We start from the raw sequence: 15,572 nt of genomic DNA, 5'->3' as shown, positions 1-15,572 counted from the left end.
GCTGTTAAGAAATATAATCCTACATCATTAATTCATAAATAATACAATGCAGCTTAATAATAATAATGATACCGCATTATTGAGAATTTCATGAGAATATCAATGATATCTCCTAGAATGCCTGATTCTACTTTGTATTAATATAAATCTCTCTGTATTATTGTTATATATGGTGAATCATTTTAGGCATCTGAATTTCAGAAATTGTTGCCGTTTCCAGTGAAAGTAATTTTAAAGTGGAATCTCTAATTCTGGTTCTTAGTTGATTACTTTATTGCCCTGATAATGTTTTAGTCAACATCTCAGTATTTCTTAATATTATGAAAACTTATGAGCCCTTGCTTCCCAACCAGAAGAGAATTATTGGCACTTTCCAGTATCTAACGTGAGGCAGGAAACAATAATGTTACATTATTGTTTCGAATTTCTGTAAAAAAAGTTTCTGGCTAAAGATCACTAAAATGATAACAAAGGAATTAGATTCACAATGACAAAGAGAATGGCAGAGGACAATGAGCAGATAAGAGATTTCAAGTAAAATCTTGAAGGTGAAAAGTGGTCAGAAAAGTGCTAGTTGCAATAGCAGGTAGGGGATGGATGCTTTCAGAGGTTAGGAATCATGGTGCCCTACAGAATTTGTAAGAAACAACGGAGATTTGAAGGGAGACACAGAGCCAAGCACTGATGTGTTATTTGAGAAATGAACAGAACAGTGTGTGCCCTGCCCGTCAACCCACATGCTGACCACATGCAGCCAGGCAGCCTCTCAGGGCAACCATTGCTGTCATTTTTACCATCATATCTTAATACTGCCTGCTACTGGATTTCGTATAAATGGGATAAAAGATATATATGCTTTTGTGTCTCTGCCTTCTTTTGCTTATCATTCATGTTGATGTGTTGAACAGTAGTTTGTTCATTTTTGTTGTTGAGTGGCATTCCATTGTGTGAATATACCACAATCTGCTTATTCAATTTTCTGTTCATGGTCATTGGAGTTGATTCCACTTTGAGACTAGTATAAATAAAATTGCTGCTCTTGTACAAGTCTTTTTGTGGCAAGATGTTTTCACTTATCTTGGGTAAATATGTAGGAGTGGAATTGCTGGGTCATTGTGTAAGAGTACATTTAACCATTTTAGAACCTGCCAAACTGTTTTTCAAAGACTATCAGAGATAGCCTTTCTAGTTTTAGCCATTCCAGTGTGTGTGATGTGATATGTCATTTTAGTTTTAATTTGTATTTCTTTAATGATAAAATGATGTCAAGCATATTTTCATGTGTTAATTGGCAATTTTTATTTTGTAAAGTGTCTGTTCAAGTCTTTGGCCCATTTATATTATTCAATTTTACTTATTGATGGGTAGGAGTTTTTTAAATATATTATGGATAGAAGTGTTTTGTCTGATTTATGTATTGTGAATATTTTCACCCAGTCTGTAGCTTCTCTTTCATTTTCTTAATTATGTCTTTTGATGGGAAGCAATCTGTAATTTTGATGAAATCCAATTTATTATTTTTTCTTTTATGATTAATGACTTTAGTGTACTATCTAAGAAATATTTGCCTACTCCAAGGTCATGAAAATATTCAAAAAACAATTTACGATATTAGCATGCATTTATATATGTACTTTCTATGTTATACCATTGATCTATTTGTCTACCCTTATACTGATAAGATTTTGCCTTAAATGTCATGGCTTAACGAAAGTCGTGAAGTCAATTAGAAAAGATTGTCTTGGATTTTCTAGATTTTTTGCTTTTATACATTATCTTTTCAAATCAATTTGTCAATTTCTTCAAGAAAAATCTTTAGGACTTTTTTTTGGATTTGAATTGAAGCTACAGATAAATTTGGGGGAGATGACAACAATATTGAGCTTCCAATCTGTTAACATTGTATATCTCTCCATTTACTTAGATGTCTTTAATTTTACCCAGCACTGCTTATAGTTTTTAGAAGTCATGTACATCTTTCATTAAATTTATTCCTCTCCAAAAACCTATTGAAATAAAAAATTTAATTTAATTTAAAAAATAATAAATTTATTCCTAGTTATTTTATTATTTTGGTGTTACTTTAAATGATAATGCTTTTCAAATTCCTCATTACTGTTATATGAAAATATAATTGGTTTGAAACGTATTAACCATGAATTTATGGCATTGCTAAATTCATGTAGTATTTCTAGTAAATTATTTATAGATTTCCTTTGTATTTTAAAGAAAATAATTATATCATCAACAAATAGACTGATTTACTGTTTCTTTCCAAACAATTATTTCCGTTTTTTGGTCTTATTTCACTGGTTAGGAGTTTGAATACAATGTTGAAGAGAAGTGATGAGAGTGGACTTCCTTGCCTTATTTCCGATTTCAGGGAAGAAGCACTTAGCAGCACCATTAAGTGTGATGTTTGCTATAACTTTATACATATTCCTGCTTCTTTCTTTCCTTCCTTCCTTCTTTCCTAAGATTTGAAAATAACTACTGATTGAGTGAAATCAGACCTTATAAAACCTTATGTAACACTGAAAATAAAAATAAAAAGCAGACATAGTTTGCATTTTTAGAGAGATAAAACAAGGAAAACAATGAGTTGTAAAAGATAAAACAGGAAGTCCTAGCCCGAGCAGTCAGAAGAAAGAAAGAAATAAAGGGCATCCTAATTGGTAAAGAGGAAGTCAAACTTTCACTGTTCACCAACGATATGATTAGTATCCTAAGATATAGATCTGATAAATGAATTCAGTAAAGTTTTGGGACACAAAATCATCAGTAGCACTGCTATACACCAACAATGATCAAGCTGAGAATCAAATCAAATCCCTTTTACAACAGCTGCAAAAAATAAATAAATAAAAATAAACCAAAAAAAAGCAAAACAATAACAACAACAACAAAAATCCAAAAAACCTTAGGATATACCTAACCAAGGAGGTGAAAGATCTCTATGAGGAGAACTACAAAACACTGCTGAAAGAAATCATAGATGACACAAGCAAATGGAAACACATTCCATGCTCATGGATGGGTAGAATCAATATTGTGAAAATGATCATACTGTCCAAAAGCAATCTACAGATTCAATGCAATTCCCATCAAAACACCATCATCATTATTCACAGAACTAGAAAAAACAATCCTAAAATTCATATGGAATCAAAAAAGGGCCCACATTGCCAAAGCAAGACTAAGCAAAAATTCCAGAATCTATAAATAACTCAAACAAATCAGCAAGAAAAAATTCAGATAATCTTATCAAAAAGTGGGCAAAGGATATGAACAGACAATTCTCAAAAGAAGATATGCAAATGGCCAAGAAATATATGAAAAAATTCTCAACATCACTAATTATCAGGGAAATGCAAATCAAAACCACAATGTGATACCACCTTACTTCTGCAAGAAAGACCATAATTAAAAAATAAAAACATGATAGATGTTGGCATGGATGTGGTGAAAAGGGAACACTTTTACACTGCTAGTGGGAATGTAAACTATTACAACCACTATGGAAAACAGTATGAAGATTCCTTAAAGAACTATCATTTGATCCAGCAATCCCACTACTGGGTCTCTACCTAGAGGAAAATAAGTCATGATATGAAAAAGACATTTTCACACACGTTTATAGCAGCACAATTAGCAATTGAGAAAATGTGGAACAAGCCTAAATGCCCACTAATCAATGAGTAGATAAAGAAATGTGATATATATATGTATATATACACATATATGTATATCTATATACACACACATATATATGGTATATATGTATGTGTATATATACATGTATGTATATATATATACCACGGAGTACTATTCAGCCATAAAAAGGAATGCAATAATGGCGTTCTCAGCATCCTGGATGGAGTTGGAGACCATTATTCTAAGTGAAGCAACTCAGGAATGGAGCCAAGTATTGTTATGTTCTCACTTATTAGTGGGAGCTAAGCTATGAGAATGCAAAGGCATAAGAATGATACAGTGGACCTTGGGGACTCAGGGGAAAGGGCGGGAGGGGAGTGACAGATAAAAGAATACACATTGAGTTCAGTGTACACTGCTTGGGTGACAGATGCACCAAAATCTCAGAAATCACCACTAATGAACTTATCCATGTAACCAAAACCACCTGTTCCCCCAAAACTACTGAAATAAAATAAAGACAAAATGGAAAAAGTATGAAAAATTATTTAAACAGAATGAAAGGAAAAATGATATTGAAGGGCAATATTAATATCGAAAAAGAATCATCAATATTGATGATATCGATATTGACTGGAATCAAAGAGAATCCAACTAAAGACACAACTAAGAAAAAATGACACAAAAAATGTTGAAATTGAAAATCAGCAAGTTATGGTATGCAACCGTAAACAAAACAAAAAGCAAGACTGTTCTCATTTAATGTCAAATCAAAATTCAAGAAACAAATCATGAGACAAATGTTTTACAGGCATTGAAAACCAATTCACCCCTGTTTTTTGATTCTTTACATATACAAAAATGTACAAAGTATACAGGCTCTGGATAAATTAATGAGTGATTTAATATTTAATCTTGTGACTTAAAAACAGAGAACATGGCTGGGCGTGGTGGCTCATGCCTGTAATCCCAGCGCTTTAGGAGGTTGAGGTGGGCGGAACACGAGGTCAGGAGTTCAAGACAAGCCTGACCAACATAGTGAAACCTCGTCTCACTAAAAATACAAAAATTAGCCAGGCATGGTAGTGCATGCCTGTAATCCCAGCTACTCAGGAGGCTGAGGCAGGAGAATTGCTTGAACCTGGGAGGCGGAGGATGCAGTCAGCCTCTGCACTCCAGCCTGGGTGACAGAGCAGGACTCAGTCCCAAACAACAACAACAACAACAACAACAACAACAACAACAAAGAAAAAACAGAGAACACATATTTCTCAATATCCTTGAAATATATATCAATATTCAGCATAATCTTAGCCACAAAAGAAGTCACAAAAAGTTATAATCACTAGAAGTGAAACAGACTTCATATAGAAAATAAATTACTTAAGATTTTAGAAAACAAAAGAAAATGCACTGTGTTGGATCAAAGATGAAATAAAACTTGCAGTTAGAGGTTATTTAGAACCAAGAAGAAAGAGAAAACTAATGACAATGAGATTGAATGAAACAAAAAAATAGTTCAACTTTAGAAAGTCTCTATAATTTTATATCAATAAATAAAAGGAGAAAACGTATTTAAACATATTCGAGAATGGGTTTAAAAGGGAATTTGGTAAGTCCTAGCAGCTATTTTTTAAAAATTAAAACTCTTTATGAAATAAAAACTAACACAACATGAAGTCTCTAAAATCAGCAAATGTTGTAGTAAACATTAATGGTGAAGTCATTTAAATAGAAAACAATATGGGGATGTCTACCATTACCACGGTCTTTTACATATATATGTGTGTGTGTGTGTATACACATTTACATATATATGTGTGTGTGTGTGTATACACATATACATATGTGTTCACATATACATATTTTAGAAGCTTTAGCTAATGCAATAGGATATGAAAAAAAATAATTGGTAGAAATACTAAAATGGTGTACAATATGTTCTATAATTATATATGTAGGAAACCTACAGACCTAATAAAATTCATAAGAACTAGAAAAAGAATTTACTGAGGAGTATATATTAGTCCGTTTTCACACTTCTATAAAGAACTGCTCGAGACTGGGTAATTTATAAAGGAAAGAGGTTTAATTGATTCACAGTTCAGTGTGGCTGGACAGGCCTCAAGAAACTTACAATCATGGTAGAAGGCGAAGGGGAACTAAGGCACCTTCTTCACAAGGCAGCAGGAAGGAGAAATGTCAGGTGAAGGCGGAAGAGCCCCTTATACCATCAGATCTTATGAGAACTCACTCATTATCATGAGAACAGAATGGGCGAAATTGCCCCATGATTCAATTAACTCCATCTGGTCTCTTCCTTGACACTTGGAGATTACGGGGATTACAATTCAGGATGAGATTTTGGGTGGGGACACAGCAAAACCATATGAGAGTATGAATAGAAAATAGATATATAAAACTTATAGTTTTTATTTGGAACGACATACGTTGAAAAAAGACTCAATGGCAAATACAAATGTATATATTTATAAACATCTGAAAGGTATGAGACCTATATGAAGAAAACTATAAAAATCTTATTGAAGAAAATTAAATAAGATCTAAATAAACAGAGATTATGAAAGGCCTCCAATTACAAAAAAGGTAGTAATTTTAAAACATCCATTATTCTGAAATTATTATGTAAGTATAGTGCACTTGCAACCCGGAACCCCATTGAAACTGGATAAAATATTCCTGCATTACTTTGCTAAGGATAATGGCCTCCAGCTTCATCCATGTCCCTGCAAAAGACATGATCTCATTCCTTTTTTATGGCTGCATAGTATTTCATAGTGTATATGTACCATATTTTCTTTCTCTAGTCTATAATTGATGGCCATTTAGGTTGATTCCATGTCTTTGCTATTGTGAATAGTGCTGACTGCATGTTCTCACTTATAAGTGGGAGCTAAATGATGAGAACACATGGACACAGGAGGAACAATGCACACTTGGGTGTGTCAGAGGGTGGGGGCTGGGAGGAGGGAGAGGATCAGGAAGAAGAGCTAGTGAATGCTGGTCTTAACACCTGTGTGATGGAATGAATCACACAGCGAATCACCATGGCACACTTTTGGCTATGTAACAAATTTGCACATCCTGCACACGTGCCCCTGAATTTAAATAAAAGTTGGAAAAACAGCTGAATCAAATAATGTAAATATTTAAATGACAGAACAAATATCTGAGTCAGACAAGAAAAATTTGAGAAGAGAATAGTTAAAGGAAGATTTCTCTTAATAGGTTAAAATGTTTTTAAAAAGCAATGCAGATATAAAAGAGTGTAGAAAAGCATTTTCAATATATATGACAAAGGGTTAATATATCTGATATTAATGGGCAAAGACTACAGTCTATTAATAAAAAGCAACAAATAACCCCTCCAAAATGGACCTGAACAGGCAGCTTAAATAAGAGAAAATGAAAATGTCTAATAAACATATGAATACATAAAAACTAAAATATCAATGAGAAACCATTGCTCACCCATTAGATTGGCAAACACAATTTCATTAGTGACACTATGTCACGAGGGAGAAGATTCAGAGAAACAGACACTTACTCATCCCTGGTGTAAGCATGAATTACTACAGCCTTTTCAGAAAAGATTTGGCAACATCTACTAAATTTTAAGGTATACTACAGACTGACCCAGCAGATCCACTTTCGGAATCTATCCTATAGAAATAAAAAGACAACATCCATCTTATAAAAACAAGAACTGCAGAACTTTCAATTCTCCCAATTTCTTCAAGAGTGAAAGCCAGATCCTTACACTGTTCAAAGGGTCTGAAATGATACATCCTTTGCTCCTCTCCTTTTGCTCATGTCTGTTGGGCCACACTCACCTCTGCTGTTTCTTGACTACACCAGAGATTCTCTAGCCTTAGGGACTTGATACTGGCTATTTTCTCTACTTAGCATAGACACATATATCTATGTAGTGAACTAACTCCCTTGTGTCTTTTAGATCCTTGCTTCACTATCACCTTCTCAATGAGGCCTGCTTTGACCAACCTATCTAAAAATCACAATCACAATCCCCCTAGCCTGCCCCCATACTCCCAAGCCCCTAATCTGCCTCTATTTCTTTTTCTCATGCCCTTACTACTCCCTAACATGCTAAATGAATTACTTATTTGTTTATTTATTGTTTATCATATTCTTTATTGTCTCTTTTCCCCCAAAAATATATATGCCATGAAGGCAGAGATTTTGTCTGTTTTGCCCACTGATTTTCCTTGAGTATCTGATATATACAAGGTGTTCCATAAATATTTGTTGATTAGATGCTCATAAATGCAAAATTTTTGTTGAAGCATTGTTTTTACCAGCAAAAAACCCTCAACAATAACACATACTCCTAAACCTGAAAACAACCTAATTGTCTATTCAGCTGACTGGTTAAGTACATTATTGTAAATATACACTGTTGAACTATTACATAGCTATTTAATTCTAGTAATTTGGATAGACAGTCATAGTTTTGTTGTTCAATGAAAACATCATGTTTAGATCAATATATTATGATCTCATTTTTATATAAATTAAACTAAACAAGTCTTTCATTTGTATATAAAATTCAGAATAAATATTAGGGAAGGCATGGAACCACTACACCCCAGTTGTCAACACTGGCTTAGTGGATAGTTTCAGGGTTCTAACCAGGTCCCCTCAGATCTTTCTTTTACCATTTTTTAGGTAATATCAGAGAAAAGAAATAATACAGTAAACAGAACAAGACTTTTGAGTAAGTATATTTAATAACCCCATAACTTATTCAACAATATTGAGACCTAATAAGTTACAGGGTTATTAAATATACTTACTCAAAAGTCTATTACTCAATATTAGGTCAATATTATTCAATAATATTGAATAAGTTATGAATAATATTCAACCAACTAGGAAACTTAGAAATTTAAAAGTTAAGTTTGTAAATTCAAACATAAAGGTAGGCAAAATAATAAAATATTTAAAAATAAAAAGGGTGAACAAAGAGAATGCAAGGCTTGTGTGCTGAAAATGGCAAAACATTGCTGAGAAAAATTAAAGATCAAAATAAATAGAGATGCCCATGTTCATGGATTGAAAGACTCAATATGTTTAACATGGTAATTCTCTCCAAATTGATCTAGAGACTCAATATGATTCCTATCAAAATCCCAAATGGCCTTTTGCAGAAATTGAGAAGATGATCCTAAAATTTACATGGAATTGCAAAGAACCCAGAATATCCAAAACAGTCTTGAAAAAGAAGAAAAAAGTTGGAAGACTCATACTTTGTGATTTCAACACTTATTGCATGAATCAAGACAGTACTGGCATAAATATACATAAAGATCAATACAACAGAGCTGAGAGTGCAAAAATAAATCCTTAGGTTTTTGGTCAATTGATTTTCAACAAAAGTGCCAAGGCAATTAAATGAGGAAAAGATAGTTTTTTCAACAATAGTACTAGTACAACTGGATAGACACACGCAAAAATATGAAATTAGACCCTTACCTCACACCATATGCATAAATCAACCCAAAATGGATCATGGATCTAAATGTAAAAGCAGGATGGCTTTATGGGCATGCATCCTGTGCAGTCACAAAGGACTCTGTGCTTAGTTTAGTGTTCTTCTTTCACTGTTTTGAAATCCTTAATAATTTTTGAACAAAGATCCCCCCATTTTCATTTTTCACTGGGTTCCCCAAATTATGCAGTAGTCTTGTAAAACAGCAAAAATGATAAGACTTTTGGAAGAAAACACAGGCAAAAATCTTTGTGACTTTAGGTAAGACAAAGAATTAGCTACAACAAAAGTATAATCTTTAAAAGAATAAATGATAAGTTAAAATTTAACAAAATTTAAATCTTTTGTGCCTCAAATATACCATAAAGAGAAAGAAAAGATTAGTCACAGTCTGGGAGAAAATATTAGCCATCATATTTTTAATAAAGTACTTGTATTCAGATATGTAAAGAATTCTGACAACTCAATAAGAAAACAAGCCAATTAAAAATGGACAAATGATTTGAATAGATATTTCTCCAAAAGACATATGAAAAATAAAAACATGTGAAGAGATGTTCAGTAGCATTAGTTATTAGAAAAAAGCAAATCAAGCCACAACAAAATACCAAAATATATTCACTGGAATGACTACAAAGACATAAAATAATAAGTTTTAGCAAAACTTGAACCCTTATACATTGCTGTAAAATGGTCTTTTGGAAACACTGTAAGATGGATTTTAAAAAAGTGAAACATAATGCTACTATAGAACCCAATAGTTTCACTCCTAAATATCTACCTAGAAATGTAAATGTATATCCACACAAAGGCTTGTATGCAAATACTTAGGACAGCATTATTCATAATAGTCAAAAAATTAAAACAATACCAATTTCCATTGACTGGCAAATGAAAAAATACATTGATAGAGCCATATAACGGAATACAATTCAGCAATAAAAAAGGAACAAAATATAAATACATGCTAAAACATGGATGAACTTCAAAAATATCACGTTCAATGAAATAACCCAGATGTAAAAGACCATATAATATATGGTCCATTTACATGAAATGTCCAGGAAAGGGAAAACTACAGAGATAGAAAGTATATTGGTGGTTGCCTAGGGCTGGAGAATAGGAGCAGGAACTGATCCCAAATAGTCATGAAGAAGCTTTTAAGGGTAGTGAAAATATTCTACGCTTGGATTGTGATGATGGTTGCACAACTCTGTAATCCTATTAAAAATCATTGAGATACACACTTAGGAGAATTTTACAGTATGTAAATTATACCTCATTAAAGCTGTTAAAAAATAAAGGTGGGTTGCAGAATAGACTCAGTTGAAGAGTAACTTAGTGAGCCACATTTTTCTTTCTGGAATACAGGCAGGGAAAGACACAGAAAATGTGAAAAAAGAAGGTTAAACTGCATAGGATGTTTCAACATTATTCCAAGGGGAATTCCAGAAAAGAATAGAAAGAACGAGAACACGGAACTCAAGTAAAAAAAAAAAAGTTTTCCAGAGCTGAAGCTAGAAACAGATTTAAAAGGCACATCTAGGATGGGATGTCACTAAGATGGCAGAGTAGGAGGTTTCTGGCTTTAGTCTCTCTCACAGAAAGACTCAGTAGCAACTATCCATAGACAAGGATGCCTTTGTGAAAATTTCAGAACCCAAGAGTGAGGCTGAACCACCTCCCTTGGACCACAAAACCTGAGAAAAACCACATTAGAAGGGGTAAGAGGAATGGTTTCACTTTGACTGTGTTGCTCCTCCTCCAGTCTCACACCACCACACCAAGAGGTTTTCCCTGAGCCTAAGGTTTCTCCAGTGGGGAAAACAGAGCCTGAGGAGGACACCCAGCTTCCCTGGCATTCTGGGCTACTTCTTAGGAGGCCCAATTCTGTCTTGCCTCATGGGAAACAAATGGGAAATCAGTGCGGCAGGACCACCTGGGTTTGATTAGCAATGAAGGAGTGCGGGCAGGGCTCAGGGTGGCCAATGCATAGATCACCATACTGGTACTGTGCTCTTGCCATCAGAACCCTATCAGAGAGTTCAGCCAGCAGCTCTGTCCACCTGCAGAGGCAAGCTGGTGGCCCTATTTGGCCAGGTAGCATGGTCAGCAGTTCTAAGTAGCTTGGGTGCCTAGCTAGCAGCCCAGCCCACCTAAGGCGTTTAGGTTTCCGTCTTGCCTGACCAGGGAACCCCCAAGGAGATTCTGCCCAGCCTCAGATCCTAGCATATGTCTTTGCCCAGGCAAGTAATCAAGCCAGCCACCCTGCCTAACTACAGAGTATGGTCTCTAGCCCTGTTAACCAGGAAGTCCAAATTGAGACTCTGCCCAGGCGCAAAGCCCAGCCAATGACCTGCATGGCCAGGAAACCAAGCCAATGACCTCTCTCAATGGTGGGCACAGCTTTAGGGCCCCAAGCAACCAGAGATCCCAGCCTATGGCCATGCCCAGGCAGGGAGTAGAACAAGTCACCCTGTCCAAATGTAGAATGTAGCCTGTGGTCCTACCCAATCACACAGCCCAGCCAGTGACACTTCTGAACTGTGTGGCACAACTTGCAGCTTTGCCTGACCAGGGTTTCCAGAAATTTATGCTACCTGACTGATGAGCCCAGCTTGTAGCAAGGACCTAAGGGTGGGGCATATTCTATGGTCCCACTGAACCTGGGCACCTGGCAGCAACTCTGATAAACCTTGAAGCACTGCAGTGGCCTTACTCTGGAGAATAACTAAGCCAGTGGCAACACCCAACTGTGGAACACAGCCTTCAACCCTGCCTACTCACAGAGCCCAGCCTGTGACCATACCTAACAGTAGCTTAAGTCCTTGTCCCATCTTAGAGCCTGGCCATTAGCCGCTGCCCAACAAAAGGGTCCAGTCAAAACATCCAAACAACCATAGAGACCAGCAGTGGCCTTATCCAACCTCAGACCACAGGCAATGATCTGACCCAGCTAGAGATCTCAATAGCAAGCTCTCCCTGTCCGTGGATGCTACCAGCTGACCTGCCCAGAACTCCAGGCTGGACTGACTAGTGAAAGGCTTTCCCTGCCAAAACAAACTTATAAAGCCTGGAAGAGGTTATTGTTTCCTCAAATGTGTAGACACCAATGATAGGATGCAAGGATCATAAAGAATCAGGAAAAAATAATATCACTAAAATAAACTAATATGCTCTAATAACTGACTCTAAAGAAATAATGATCTGTGAACTTACTGACATATAATTCAGAATAATTCTCTTTAAAAAGTTCAGTGAACTATAAGTAAACACAGATAGACAACTCAACAAAATTAGAAAACAATATATAAACAAAATTATAATGCCAAAAAGGAACAGGAACCATTTTTAAAAAGCTGGAAATCCTAAATCTGAAAAACACAATGACTGGACAGAAAAATTTAATAGAGAGCTTTAACAGCTGACTCAATCAAGCAGAAGAAAGACTAAGTGAACTCAAAGATAGGTCATTTGATATTATTTACTCAGAGGAGCGAAAATAGCACAAAATAAAAGTGAGTTTAAAAAAGCCTTATCGGATTTATGGGACACCGTCAAGTAACACAACATAAAAATTATGGGAATTACTGAAGGAGAAAAGAGAGAGAAAATGAACAGAAAGTACATTTAGAGAAGTAATGGCTGGAAACTTCCCTCATTTGGGGAGAGAAATGAACATCTAGATTCATTGGGCCGAAAGGTGCCCAAGCAGATTGAACAATAAAATTTGACATCGAGAAATATTATAATTAAATTATCAAAAGATAAAGACAATATTTTGAAAGCATCAAGGAAAGTCTAACTCATTACGTATAAGACAGCTCCTATAAGACTAGCAGCAAATTTCTCAGCAGAAACCTCCTCCTGTCAGCCCAGGAGAGATTAGGGTGATATGTTCAAAATGCTGAAAGAATAGAAACTCTACTGACCAAGAATGTTATACCTGGTAAAGCTGTCCTTTAGAAGCAAAGGAGAGATAAAAACCTTTCCAAACAAATAAAAGCTGAAAGAGTCCATCATCACGACCTGTCTTACAAGAAATGCTAGAGGGAGTTCTTCAAGCTGAAATGAGATGGTACTAATTCACAACATAACAATATATAAACATACAAAATCTCACCAGTAAAGGTAAGTATATAGTCAAAGTCAGAAATCTCTAATATTGTAATGATTGTGCATAAGTCACTTTCAATTGTGGTATAAAAGTTAACAAACTATTAAAAATAATTATATCTATAGCAATTAATATAGTTGGCTCCATGTCCCCACCCAAATCTCATGTTGAATTGTAATCCCCAATGTTGGGGGAGGGCCCTGGTGGGAGGAACTGGATCATGGGGGTGGATTTCCCCCTTGCTGTTCTTGTGACAGTGAGTTCTTATGAGATCTAGTTTAAAAGTGTGTAGCAATTCTCGGCCAGGCGCGGTGGCTCACACCTGTAATCCCAGCACTTTGGGAGGCCGAGGCAGGTGGATCATGAGGTCAGGAGATCGAGACCATCCTGGCTAACACGGTGAAACCCTGTCTCTACTAAAAATACAAAAAATTAGCTGGGCATGGTGGCGGGCACCTGTAGTCCCAGCTACTCGGCAGGCTGAGGCAGGAGAATGGCGTGAACCCGGGAGGTGGAGCTTGCAGTCAGCCGAGATCGCGCCACTGCATTGCAGCCTAGGTGACAGAGCGAGACTCCGTCTCAAAAAAAAAAAAGTATGTAGCACTTCTCCCTTCAGTCTCTTTCTCTCCTGTCACCATGTGAAGACGTGCTTGCTTCCCCTTCGCCCTTCCACCATGATTGTAAGTTTTCTGAGGCCTTCCCAGCCATGCCTCCTGTATAGCCTGTGGAACTATGAGTCAATTAAACCTCTTTTCTTTATAAATTACACAGTCTCAGGTAGTTCTATTTTTTTTTTTTTTTTTTTGAGACAGAGTCTTGCTTTTGCTCTGTCAACCATGCTGGAGTGCAATGGTGCTATCTTGGCTCACTGCCTTCTGGGTTTAAGTGATTCTCCTGTCTCAGCCTCCTGAGTAGCTGGGACTACAGGCACATGCCACCACACCTGGCTAATTTTTGTATTTTTAGTAGAGACAGGGTTTCACTATGTTGGCCAGGCTGGTCTCAAACTCCTGACCTCAGGTGATCCACCCACCTTGGCCTCCCAAAGTGCTGGGATTACAGGCGTGAGCCACTGCACCTGGCCTCTGGTAGTTCTTTAGAGCAGTGTGAGAATGGACTAATATAGTAATTTGTTATTGGAGACCAAATATAAAAAGTATGTAAATTGTAACATCAATTGACTGAAATGTGAGGGAGCGGAGAAGTAAAAGTGTAGAGTTTTGTATGTGATTGAAGTTGTTGGCTTAAAATATGATGGTATAGCTATAAAATATTTTATGTAAGCCTCATAGTAACCACTAAGTAGAAACCTGTAGTAGATAAATAAGATTAAGAGAAAGGAATCAAAGCATATCGTTTCAAAAGTGATCAAATCACAAAGGAAGGCAACAAGAAAAAAAGAAAGAAAAAAGTACTACAAAGCTGTCAGAACACAATTAAGAAAGTGGCAATAGTAAGTTCTTACCTATCAATAAATGGATTAAATTCTCTAATCAAAAGAAATGGAGTGACTGAATGGATTAAAAAAAACCCCACAAGATCAAACAATCTGCTGCATATAAGAATCTCATTTTAGGCTGGGTGCAGTGGCGCACACCTGTAATCCCAGCACTTTGGGAGGCCCAGGCAGATGATCACTTGAGGTCGGGAGCTCGAGACCAGCCTGGCCAACATAGTGAAACCCCGTCTCTACTAAAAATATAAAAATTAGCCAGGTGTGGTGGCAGGTACCCATAATCCCAGCTACTCGGGAGGCTGAGGCAGGAGAATCGCCTGAACCCAGGAGGCAGAGGTTGCAGTCAGCCGAGATAGCACCACTGTACTCCAACCTGGGTGACAGAGTGAGACTCTGCCAAAGAAAAAAAAAAAAAAGAGAGAGAGAGACTCATTTTAGCCCTAAGAACACAAGTAGGCTGAAGGTGAAGGGATGAAAAAAGATATTCCATGCAAAAAGTGACCAAAAGAAAGCAGAGGTGACTATATTTATACCAAATGAAATATACATTAAGTAAAAAATGGCCGCAAGAGATACAGAAGATCAATATATAAAGATAAAGGGGACAGTTCATCAAGAGGATACAACAACTGTAAATATTTTTGCATACAGCACTGGAACACCTAAATAACTAAAGCAAATACTAACAGAACTGAAAAAAGAAAGAAACAGCAATACAATGTTAGTAGGAGACTTTAATACTCCACCCTTAATAATCATAGATCAATCAGACAGAAAAATATAAGGAAACATTGATCTTGAACCAGACTTTAGAT

The 15,572-nt window shown here is 36.1% G+C and overlaps 1 protein-coding gene across 50 annotated transcripts in view; it reads right to left on the bottom strand.

Annotated features, from left to right (window-relative positions):
• Positions 1-15,572, bottom strand: part of SP100 (SP100 nuclear antigen) — a 132,061-nt gene that overhangs the window by 105,852 nt on the left and 10,637 nt on the right. The gene's annotated exons all lie outside the window — the stretch shown is intronic.

Source organism: Symphalangus syndactylus, chromosome 8, assembly GCF_028878055.3.
Source record: "Symphalangus syndactylus isolate Jambi chromosome 8, NHGRI_mSymSyn1-v2.1_pri, whole genome shotgun sequence".
Lineage (NCBI taxonomy): Eukaryota > Metazoa > Chordata > Mammalia > Primates > Hylobatidae > Symphalangus > Symphalangus syndactylus.
This window is presented reverse-complemented; position numbering and strand designations above follow the sequence as displayed.